The sequence below is a fragment of the Tympanuchus pallidicinctus genome, unplaced genomic scaffold (assembly GCF_026119805.1).
Source record: "Tympanuchus pallidicinctus isolate F22 unplaced genomic scaffold, pur_lepc_1.0 scaffold36, whole genome shotgun sequence".
NCBI lineage: Eukaryota > Metazoa > Chordata > Aves > Galliformes > Phasianidae > Tympanuchus > Tympanuchus pallidicinctus.
In genome coordinates, this window is record NW_026294754.1 from 2,210,156 (window position 1) to 2,222,410 (window position 12,255).

General features: G+C 59.4%; 1 protein-coding gene and 1 long non-coding RNA gene across 5 annotated transcripts in view; one reads left to right on the forward strand and one right to left on the reverse strand.

Moving 5' to 3' along the window:
* The window catches only part of ARRB1 (arrestin beta 1), a 39,657-nt gene that overhangs the window by 17,914 nt on the left and 9,488 nt on the right, over positions 1 to 12,255 (reverse strand). The gene's annotated exons all lie outside the window — the stretch shown is intronic.
* Positions 1,594 to 5,025, forward strand: LOC128088703 (uncharacterized). Of its 3 annotated transcripts, none has more exons than XR_008210369.1 (4): positions 1,594 to 1,668; positions 2,940 to 3,020; positions 3,811 to 3,840; positions 4,921 to 5,025. It is a non-coding gene; the product is annotated as an uncharacterized LOC128088703 (long non-coding RNA). The 3 variants fall into 3 exon arrangements; XR_008210368.1 differs by lacking the exon at positions 1,594 to 1,668 and adding an exon at positions 1,938 to 1,992; XR_008210367.1 differs by lacking the exon at positions 1,594 to 1,668 and adding an exon at positions 2,540 to 2,618.

Sequence of the window (12,255 nt, forward strand, 5' to 3'; positions counted from 1 at the left end):
GTGCTGAGGGCCGTGCAAGGTGCCATGCAAAGCGCGGGCTGTCGTGCAAAAGCTCTGCTGTGCAAGATGTGTGAGGTGCTCTGCAAGGTGCTGAGTGACGTGCAGAGGCTTGCAGCTGTGCAAGGAGCTGTGCAGGGAGCTGTGCAGGGAGCTGTGCAAGGAGCTGTGCAAGGAGCTGTGCAGGGAGCTGTGCAGGGAGCTGTGCAGGGAGCTGTGCAAGGAGCTGTGCAGGGAGCTGTGCAGGGAGCTGTGCAGGGAGCTGTGCAAGGAGCTGTGCAGGGAGCTGTGCAAGGAGCTGTGCAGGGAGCTGTGCAAGGAGCTGTGCAAGGAGCTGTGCAAGGAGATGTGCAAGGAGCTGTGCAGGGAGCTGTGCAGGGAGCTGTGCAAGGAGCTGTGCAGGGAGCTGTGCAAGGAGCTGTGCAAGGAGATGTGCAGGGAGCTGTGCAAGGAGCTGTGCATGTTGCAACGCTTCCAGCACCCTCAGCACCCTGCAGGCTCTCCTCTGCCTCCAAGGGATATGGGGACATGGGAATGTAGGGACATAGGGATATAGGGTTATAGGGACATGGGGATGCTGGTGTAAGGGGACATGGGGACACAGGGACATTGAGATGTAGGGACGTAGGTATGCAGGGACACAGGGATCCCATTCCCAAAGCACCCAGGGAGGGGTGGGTCGAGCAGAATCCCACGTCCCCAGGTCCCCCTGCCCCCATGTCCCCATATCCCCATGTCCCCATGTCCTCATATCCCCCTGTCCCCATGTCCCCATGTCCCCATGTCCCCCTGTCCCCATGTCCCCATATCCCCATGTCCCCATATCCCCCTGTCCCCCTGTCCCCATGTCCCCATGTCCCCATATCCCCATGTCCCCATATCCCCCTGTCCCCCTGTCCCCCTGTCTCCATGTCCCCATGTCCCCCTGTCTCCATGTCCCCATGTCCCCATGTCCCCATATCCCCATGTCCCCATATCCCCCTGTCCCCCTGTCCCCATGTCCCCCTGTCTCCATGTCCCCATGTCCCCATGTCCCCATATCCCCCTGTCCCCATGTCCCCATGTCCCCATATCCCCATATCCCCCTGTCCCCATATCCCCCTGTCCCCCTGTCCCCCTGTCCCCCTGTCCCCCGTCCCCATGTCCCCCTGTCCCCATGTCCCCATATCCCCATATCCCCATGTCCCCCTGTCCCCCTGTCCCCACGTCCCCATGTCCCCATGTCCCCATATCCCCCTGTCCCCCTGTCTCCATGTCCCCATGTCCCCCTGTCCCCATATCCCCATATCCCCATGTCCCCATATCCCCACGTCCCCGTGCCACAGCAGCAGGGTTTGGAAGTTCCTGGGGGACCGATGGTGCTGTGGTGCTGACACCAACGGGGGAACGTGGAGCTCGTTACCAACAGACACTAACGAACTAACGCTAATGAAGCTGTGTGATGCAATGGGGACAGGCAGGAAGAGAGCGCTGTGGGGTTGCCAAGGAATAGGGCTGCGCTGGGGGGGGGGGGGCAGCAACCCCACAGTCCAACCCTATGGGTGCAGAACCCCACACTACAGGGGCAGGAACCCCAAGAACCCCACAATATGAGAGCAGAACCCCACAGAGCCACCCTATGGGTGCAGGACCCCATACTATGGGTGGAACCCCACAACCCCACCCCTATGGGTGCAGGAACCCCAAGAACCCCACGCTATGGGCACAGAACCCCACAGCCCCATCCTATGGGTACAGAACCCCACAGACCCACCCTATAGGTACAGAATCCCATCCTACAGGTGCAGGAACCCCAAGGACCCCACACTATGGGTGCAGAACCCCACAGAGCCACCCTATGGGTGCAGAACCCCATACTGTGGGTGCAGAACCCCATCCTATGGGTGCAGGAACCCCACAGCTCCACCCTATGGGTACAGAACCCGCACCCTATGGGGGCAGGAACCCCCAAAACCCCACACTATGGGAACAGAACCCCACAGTCCCCCCCTATGGGTGCAGGAACCCCAAGAACTCCATGCTATGGGTGCAGAACCCCACAGCACCACCCTATGGGTGCAGGACACCATACTATGGGTGAAACCCCACAACCCCACCCCTATGGGTGCAGGAACCTCAAGAACCCCATACTATGGGAACAGCACCCCAAAGCTTCACCCTATGGGTGCAGGACCCCATGCTATGGGGGCAGGAACCCCCAAAACCCCATACTATGGATGCAGAACCCCACAGCCCCACCCTATGGGTGCAGAACCCCATACTGTGGGTGCAGGAACCCCAAGAACCCCACGCTATGGGAACAGAACCCCACAGCCCCACTCTATGGGTGCAGGAGCCCCAAGAACCCTATGCTGTGGGTACAGAACCCCACACTACAGGTGCAGAACCCCAAAGCCCCACTCTATTGGTGCAGAGCCCCATGCTATGGGTGCAGGAACCCCCAAAACCCCACACTATGAGTGCAGAACCCCATGCTATGGGGGCAGGAACCCCAAAAACTCCATACTATGGGAACAGAACCCCACAGCTCCACCCTATGGGTACAGAACCCCACCCTATGGGGGCAGGAACCCCCAAAACCCCACACTATGGGAACAGCACCCCAAAGCTTCACCCTATGGGTGCAGGACCCCATGCTATGGGGGCAGGAACCCCCAAAACCCCATACTATGGATGCAGAACCCCACAGCCCCACCCTATGGGTGCAGGAACCCCAAGAACCCCACGCTATGGGAACAGAACCCCACAGAGCCACCCTATGGGTGCAGGACCCCATGCTATGGGTGGAACCCCACAACCCCAACCCTATGGGTGCAGGAACCCCAAGAACCCCATGCTATGGGCACAGAACCCCACAGCCCCATCCTATGGGTACAGAACCCCACAGTATGGGTGCAGAACCCCACAGCCCCACCCTACAGGTACAGAATCCCATCCTACAGGTGCAGGAACCCCAAGGACCCCACACTATGAGTGCAGAACCCCACAGCCCCACCCTATGGGTGCAGAACCCCACGTTATGGGTTCAGAACCCAACAGCCGCACCCTATGGGTACAGAACCCCCACCCTATGGGGGCAGGAACACCAAAAACCCCACACTATGGATGCAGAACCCCACGCTATGGGTGCAGGAGCCCCACAGGCCCATGCTATGGGTGCAGGACCCCATACGATGGGTGGAACCCCACAACCCCACCCCTATGGCTGCAGAACCCCATCCTATGGGTGCAGGAACCCCAAGAACCCCACACTATGAGTGCAGAACCCCACAGAGCCACCCTATGGGTACAGAACCCCTATGATATGGGTGCAGGAACCCCAAGAATCCCATATTATGGGAACAGGACCCCACAGCCCCACCCTATGGGTTCAGGAACCCCAAGAACCCCATACTATGAGAGCAGAACCCCACAGCACCACCCTATGGGTGCAGAACCCCACCCTATGGGTGCAGGAACCCCAAGAACCCCACGCTATGGGAACAGAACCCCACAGCTCCACCCTATGGGTGCAGGAGCCCCAAGAACCCTATGCTGTGGGTACAGAACCCCACACTACAGGTGCAGAACCCCACAGCCCCACTCTATTGGTGCAGAGCCCCATGCTATGGGGGCAGGAACCCCCAAAACCCCACACTATGAGTGCAGAACCCCACAGAGCCACCCTATGGGTTCAGAACCCCACAACCCCAACCCTATGGGTGCAGGAACCCCAAGAACCCCATGCTATGGGAACAGCACCCCAAAGCTTCACCCTATGGGTGCAGGACCCCATGCTATGGGGGCAGAAACCCCCCAAACCCCACACTATAGGAACAGAACCCCACAGACCCCCACCTATGGGTACAGAATCCCACACTATGGGTGCAGGAACCCCCAAAACCCCATACTATGGATGCAGAACCCCACAACCCCACCCCTATGGGTGCAGGAACCCTAAACACCCCATGCTATGGGTGCAGAACCCCACAGCCCCACACCACGGGTGCATCCCCACCCCACACAGCACAACGGGGCACACGGGGCCACCCCACAGCCCCGACCCCAGTGCAGAGGGGGACGTCCTTTATGGGGCCGCCCCACATGGTGCAGAACCCCATCCCATGGGTGGAACCCCGCAACCCCACCCTATGGGTGCAGGAACCCCAAGAACTCCATGCTATGGGTACAGAACCCCACACTATGGATGCAGAACCCCACGTAATGGGTTCAGAACCCAACAGCCGCACCCTATGAGTACAGAACCCCCACCCTATGGGGGCAGGAACCCCACAGCCCCACCCTATGGGTGCAGAACCCCACAGCCCCACCCTATGGGTGCAGGAACCCCAAGAACCCCATGCTATGGGTGCAGAACCCCACCCTATGGGTGCAGGATCCCATGCTATGGGTGCAGAACCCCACAGCCCCACCCGATGGGTGCAGAACCCCATACTGTGGGTGCAGGAACCCCAAGAACCCCACACTATGGGTGCAGATCCCCACAGCTCCACCCTATGGGTGTAGAACCCCACATAATGGGTTCAGAACCCAACAGCCGCACCCTATGGGTACAGAACCCCCACCCTATGGGGGCAGGAACCCCAAAAACCCCACACTATGGATGCAGAACCCCACAGCCCCACCCTATGGGTGCAGGAACCCCAAGAACCCCATGCTATGGGTGCAGAACCCCACAGCCCCACCCCACGGGTGCATCCCCACCCCACACAGCACAACCGGGGCACGCAGGGCCACCCCACAGCCCCGACCCCAGTGCAGAGGGGGACGTCCTTTATGGGGCCGCCCCACATGGTGCAGAACCCCATCCCATGGGTGGAACCCCAAAGCCCCACCCTATGGGTGCAGGAACCCCAAGAACTCCATGCTATGGGTACAGAACCCCACACTATGGGTTCAGAACCTCACAGCCCCACCCTATAGGTACAGAACCCCATGCTATGGGGGCAGGAACCCCAAAAACCCCATACTATGGGAACAGAACCCCACAGCCCCACTCTATGGGTGCAAAACTCCATGCTATGGGTGCAGGAACCCCAAGAACCCCATACTATGAGAGCAGAAACCCACAGCACCACCCTATGGGTACAGAACCCCATGCTATGGGGGCAGGAACCCCAAAAACCCCATACTATGGATGCAGAACCCCACAGCCCCACCCTATGGGTGCAGAACCCCATACTGTGGGTGCAGGAACCCCAAGAACCCCACACTATGGGTGCAGAACCCCACAGCCCCACCCTATGGGTGCATCCCCACCCCACACAGCACAACTGGGGCACGCGGGGCCACCCCACAGCCCCGACCCCAGTGCAGCGGGGGACGTCCTTTATGGGGCCGCCCCACACCCCGCTTCCCCACCCCCCCCCCCCCCGCCCTCTCAACGCACAGGGAGAGCAGAGGAAGCTCCGACCCTCCCCGCCCCCCCCCCGCGCCCTTCCTGGTGCTGACAGCTACAGGAAGCAGCCGCGGCCCCACACATTTCCCCTATGGGGCCGCAAAGTGTCCGGCCCTAAAAACATCACCCAGCTCCTGTCCCCAATGTGTCCCTGCTGGTGCCCCGTATCCCTGCCCCCCCTCCTCCCCCCCAAGTCCTCTACACGTCCCTGTGTCTCTGCCCCACGTCCCCGTCCCCACATTCCTACCCCTGTCCCCATGTCCCTGACCCCAAGGTGTCCCCATGGCCCTGTCCCCCCGTCCCCATCCCCGATGTGGCCCTATATCCCTATCCCCCGTCCCTAATGAGTCCCCATGACTCTCCGCATCCTCATCTCCCTATCCCCAATCCACCCCAATGTCCCTGTCCCCCTGTCCCCAATGTGCCCCCATGTCCCCCTGTCCCCAATGTGCCCCCATGTCCCCAATGTGCCCCCATGTCCCCCTGTCCCCAGTGTGTCCCCATGTCCCCGTCCCCATATCTCCCTGTCCCCAATGTGCCCCCATGTCCCCCCGTCCCCAATGTGTCCCCCTGTCCCCAATGTGTCCCCATGTCCCTGTCCCCAATGTATTCTCATGTCCTCCTGTCCCCAAGTCCCTGTCCCCAATGTGCCCCCATGTCCCCCTGTCCCCAGTGTGTCCCCATGTCCCCCCGTCCCCAATGTGTCCCCCCGTCCCCAATGTGTCCCCCCGTCCCCAATGTGTCCCCATGTCCCCGTCCCCAATGTATTCTCATGTCCCCCTGTCCCCATGTCCCTGTCCCCATATCCCCGTCCCCAATGTGCCCCCATGTCCCCCTGTCCCCAATGTATCCTCATGTCTCCAATGTGTCCCCCCATCCCCAATGTGTCCCCCCGTCCCCAATGTATTCTCATGTCCCCCTGTCCCCATGTCCCCGTCCCCAATGTGCCCCCATGTCCCCCTGTCCCCATATCTCCCTTTCCCCAGTGTGTCCCCATGTCCCCGACCCCAATGTGTCCCCATGTCCCTGTCCCCAAGTCCCTGTCCCCAATGTGTCCCCCTGTCCCTGCCTCCATACCCCCTTGTCCCCATCCCCATGTCCCCCCATCCCTCTGTCCCTGTCCCCATTGTATCCCCGTGTCCCATCACTATCCTCCCTCACGTCCCCCACGGTGTCCCCACCCCTACGTCCCCCCATCTCCCCACCCCCTGTCCCTGTCCCTGCCCTCCTGTCCCTGTCCTCACGGTGTCCCCACGTCCCCCATCCTCCTGGCCGCCTCCCCTTTGCTGCTGACAGATCCGGGCTGTGAGATCCGGAGTTCCTGCAGTTTGTTCTGCAAACAAAGTCCAGGAAGGCGACGTCTCCCTGTGGGGTGGCGGCCAGGGCCACTGCCTCCCTATAACCCACCTCCCCCTATAACCCACCTCCCCCTATAACCCACCTCCCCCTATAACCCACCTCCCCCTATAACCCACCTCCCCCTATAACCCACCTCCCCCCTATAACCCACCTCCCCCTATAACCCACCTCCCCCCTATAACCCACCTCCCCCCTATAACCCACCTCCCCCTATAACCCACCTCCCCCCTATAACCCACCTCCCCCCTATAACCCACCTCCCCCCTATAACCCACCTCCCCCTATAACCCACCTCCCCCTATAACCCACCTCCCCCTATAACCCACCTCCCCCTATAACCCACCTCCCCCTATAACCCACCTCCCCCCTATAACCCACCTCCCCCTATAACCCACCTCCCCCCTATAACCCACCTCCCCCCTATAACCCACCTCCCCCTATAACCCACCTCCCCCCTATAACCCACCTCCCCCTATAACCCACCTCCCCCTATAACCCACCTCCCCCCTATAACCCACCTCCCCCTATAACCCACCTCCCCCTATAACCCACCTCCCCCCTATAACCCACCTCCCCCCTATAACCCACCTCCCCCTATAACCCACCTCCCCCTATAACCCACCTCCCCCCATAACCCACCTCCCCCTATAACCCACCTCCCCCCATAACCCACCTCCCCCTATAACCCACCTCCCCCCATAACCCACCTCCCCCTATAACCCACCTCCCCCCATAACCCACCTCCCCCCTATAACCCACCTCCCCCTATAACCCACCTCCCCCTATAACCCACCTCCCTGCCCTATAACCCACCTCCCCCCATAACCCACCTCCCCCTATAACCCACCTCCCCCCTTTAACCCACCTCCCCCCTATAACCCACCTCCCCCCTATAACCCAACTCCCCCTATAACCCACCTCCCCCTATAACCCACCTCCCCCCTATAACCCACCTCCCCCTATAACTCACCTCCCCCTATAACCCACCTCCCCCCTATAATCCACCTCCCCCTATAACCCACCTCCCCCTATAACCCACCTCCCCCCTATAACCCACCTCCCTGCCGTAGTTTTGGGGACCACACGAAGCATTTTGGAAGACCACAGCAGGCTGGGGGCTCACCCCATTGCCCCAAACCCACAGGCTGGATCCCACCCCACTGCAATCCACCCCACTGCAATCCATCCCACTGCAATCCATCCCATTGCATCCCATCTCAACAAATCCCACCTCACTGCAATTCACCCCACTGCATCAAATCCCATTGCATCCCACCCCACTGCAATCCCACCCCACTGCATCCACCCCACTGCAATCCCATCCCACAGCATCTCATCCCAACAAATCCCACCCCACTGCAATCCACCCCACTGCATCCCACTCCACTGCAATCCACCCTATTGCACCCCACCCCACTGCATCCCATCCCACTGCAATCCACCCCACTGCATCCAAACGCACTACAATCCATCCTGCTGGATCCCACAACAAATCCCATCCCATTGCAATCCACCCCACTGCATCCCACCCCAACAAATCCCATCCCAACAAATCCCACCCATTGCATCCCATCCCACAGCATCTCACCCCAACAAATCCCACCCCGCTGCATCCCACCCCATTGCAATCCATCCCATTGCATCCAAACCCCACTGCAATCCACCCCACTGCAATCCCACCCCACTGCAATCCCACCCCACTGCATCCCGCCCCATTGCAATCCACCCCATTGCATCCCATCCCATTGCAATCCCACCCCACTGGATCCCACCCCACTGCATCCCACCCCATTGCAATCCATCCCATTGCACCCCACCCCACTGCAATCCACCCCACTGCAATCCATCCCATCCCAACAAATCCCACCTCACTGCAATTCACCCCACTGCATCCCATCCCATTGCAATCCCACCCCACTGCATCCCACCCCATTGCAATCCATCCCATTGCACCCCACCCCACTGCAATCCACCCCACTGCATCCCCCCCACTGTACCCCACCCCAACAAATCCCATTCCACTGCATCCCACCCCACTGCAATCCCACCCCACTGCATCTCTCCCCACTGCATCCCATCCCAACAAATCCCACCCATGGCATCCCATCCCACAGCATCTCACTCCAACAAATCCCACCCCAACAAATCCCACCCCATTGCAATCCATCCCATTGCATCCCACCCCAGCAAATCCCCCCCCAACAAATTCTATCCCCCTGCAATCCACCCCACTGCATCCCATCCCATTGTAAACTCACCCCACTACAATCCCACCCCACTGCAATCCATCCAATTGCAGTCTACCCCACTGCAATCCCACCCCACTGCAATCCCACCCCACTGCAATCCATCCCATTGCATCCCATCCCAACAAATCCCACCTCACTGCAATTCACCCCACTGCATCCAATCCCACTGCATCCCATCCCACTGCAATCCACCCCACTGCATCCAAACGCACTACAATCCATCCCGCTGGATCCCACAACAAATCCCACCTCACTGCAATCCCTCCCCACTGCGTCCCACCCCAACAAATTCCATCCCAACAAATCCCACCCATTGCATCCCATCCCACAGCATCTCACCCCAACAAATCCCACCCCACTGCATCCCATCCCATTGCAATCCCACCCCACTGCATCCCACCTCACTGCAATCCACCCTATTGCATCCCACTCCACTGCATCCCACCCCATTGCAATCCATCCCACTGCACCCCACCCCACTGCAATCCACCCCACTGCATCCCCCCCCACTGCACCCCACCCCAACAAATCCCATTCCACTGCACCCAAACCCATTGCAATCCCACTCCACTGCATCCCACCCCACTGCAATCCCACCGCACTGCATCTCTCCCCACTGCATCCCATCCCAACAAATCCCACCCATGGCATCCCATCCCACAGCATCTCACTCCAACAAATCCCACCCCAGCAAATCCCCCCCCAACAAATTCTATCCCCCTGCAATCCACCCCACTGCATCCCATCCCATTGTAAACTCACCCCACTACAATCCCACCCCACTGCAATCCATCCAATTGCAGTCTACCCCACTGCAATCTCACCCCACTGCAATCCCACCCCACTGCAATCCCACCCCATTGCAATCCATCCCATTGCATCCCACCCCAACAAATCCCACCTCACTGCAATTCACCCCACTGCATCAAATCCCATTGCATCCCACCCCACTGCAATCCCACCCCACTGCATCCACCCCACTGCATCCCACTCCACTGCAATCCACCCCACTGCATCCAATTCCACTGCATCCCACCCCACTGCAATCCACCCCACTGCATCCAAACGCACTACAATCCATCCCGCTGGATCCCACAACAAATCCCATCCCATTGCAATCCACCCCACTGCATCCCACCCCAACGAATCCCATCCCAACAAATCCCACCCATTGCATCCCATCCCACAGTATCTCACCCCAACAAATCCCACCCCACTGCATCCCATCCCATTGCAATCCCACCCCACTGCATCCCACCTCACTGCAATCCACCCTATTGCATCCCACTCCACTGCATCCCACCCCATTGCAATCCATCCCATTGCACCCCATCCCACTGCAATCCACCCCACTGCATCCCCCCCCACTGCACCCCGCCCCAACAAATCCCATTCCACTGCACCCAAACCCATTGCAATCCCATTCCACTGCATCCCACCCCACTGCAATCCCACCGCACTGCATCTCTCCCCACTGCATCCCATCCCAACAAATCCCACCCATGGCATCCCATCCCACAGCATCTCACTCCAACAAATCCCACCCCAGCAAATCCCCCCCCAACAAATTCTATCCCCCTGCAATCCACCCCACTGCATCCCATCCCATTGTAAACTCACCCCACTACAATCCCACCCCACTGCAATCCATCCAATTGCAGTCTACCCCACTGCAATCTCACCCCACTGCAATCCCACCCCATTGCAATCCATCCCATTGCATCCCATCCCAACAAATCCCACCTCACTGCAATTCACCCCACTGCATCCAATCCCATTGCATCCCACCCCACTGCAATCCACCCCACTGCATCCAAACGCACTACAATCCATCCTGCTGGATCCCACAACAAATCCCATCCCATTGCAATCCACCCCACTGCATCCCACCCCAACGAATCCCATCCCAACAAATCCCACCCATTGCATCCCATCCCACAGCATCTCACCCCAACAAATCCCACCCCACTGCATCCCACCCCATTGCAATCCATCCCACTGCATCCAAACCCCACTGCAATCCACCCCACTGCAGTCCACCCCACTGCAATCCCACCCCACTGCATCCCATCCCAACAAATCCCACTTCACTGCAATTCACCCCACTGCATCCCATCCCATTGCAATCCCACCTCACTGTAATCCCACCCCACTGCATCCCATCCCACCGCAATCCACCCTACTGCATCCAAACGCTCTACAATCCATCCCATTGGATCCCACAACAAATCCCATCCCATTGCAATCCACCCCACTGCATCCCACCCCACTGCAATCCCACTCCACTGCATCCCACCCCATTGCAATCCATCCCATTGGACCCCACAACACGTCCCACCTCACTGCAATCCCACCTCACTGCAATCCCTCCCCACTGCGTCCCACCCCAACAAATTCCATCCCAACAAATCCCACCCATTGCATCCCATCCCACAGCATCTCACCCCAACAAATCCCATAACACTGCCTCCCACCCCACTGCAATCCACCCTACTGAATCCAAACCCACTGCAATCCATTCTGTTGGATCCCACAACAATCCCACCCCACTGCATCCCACCCCACTGCAATCCACCCTACTGCACCCCACCCCACTGCATCCTATCCCACTGCAATCCACCCCACTGCATCCAAACGCACTACAATCCATCCCATTGGATCCCACAACAAATCCCATCCCATTGCAATCCACCCCACTGCACCCCACCCCAACAAATCCCATCCCACTGCATCCAAATCCATTGCAATCCCACTCCACAGCATCCCATCCCATTGCAATCCCACCCCACTGCATCCCACCCACTGCAATCCACCCCATTGGACCCCACAACACGTCCCACTCCACTGCAATCCACCCCACTGCATCCCACCCCACAGCACCCCACCCCAACCCCATCCCATCCCCACACCTCCATCCCAATCCTCCCCCTTCCCTCCCCCCCCCGAATCCTGCCCTCATTGTCCCAGGGAAGGGACATGGGGACCTTAACTAGGACATGGGAGACCCCAATGGGGACACGGGGGACCTTCCATAAGGACAAAGACCCCAAAGAACCCACTGGGGATGTGAGAAACCCAATAGGGCCATGGGAGACCCCAATAGGGACGAGAAGACCCCCGTGGGGAAAACGAATTGGGACACAGGGACCCCAATGGGGACATGAGGAGCCTCAATGGGGCCATGGGAGACCCTAAGGGGGACACAGGGGACCTCCAACAGGGACACGAAGACCCCAATAGAGACACAGGGAC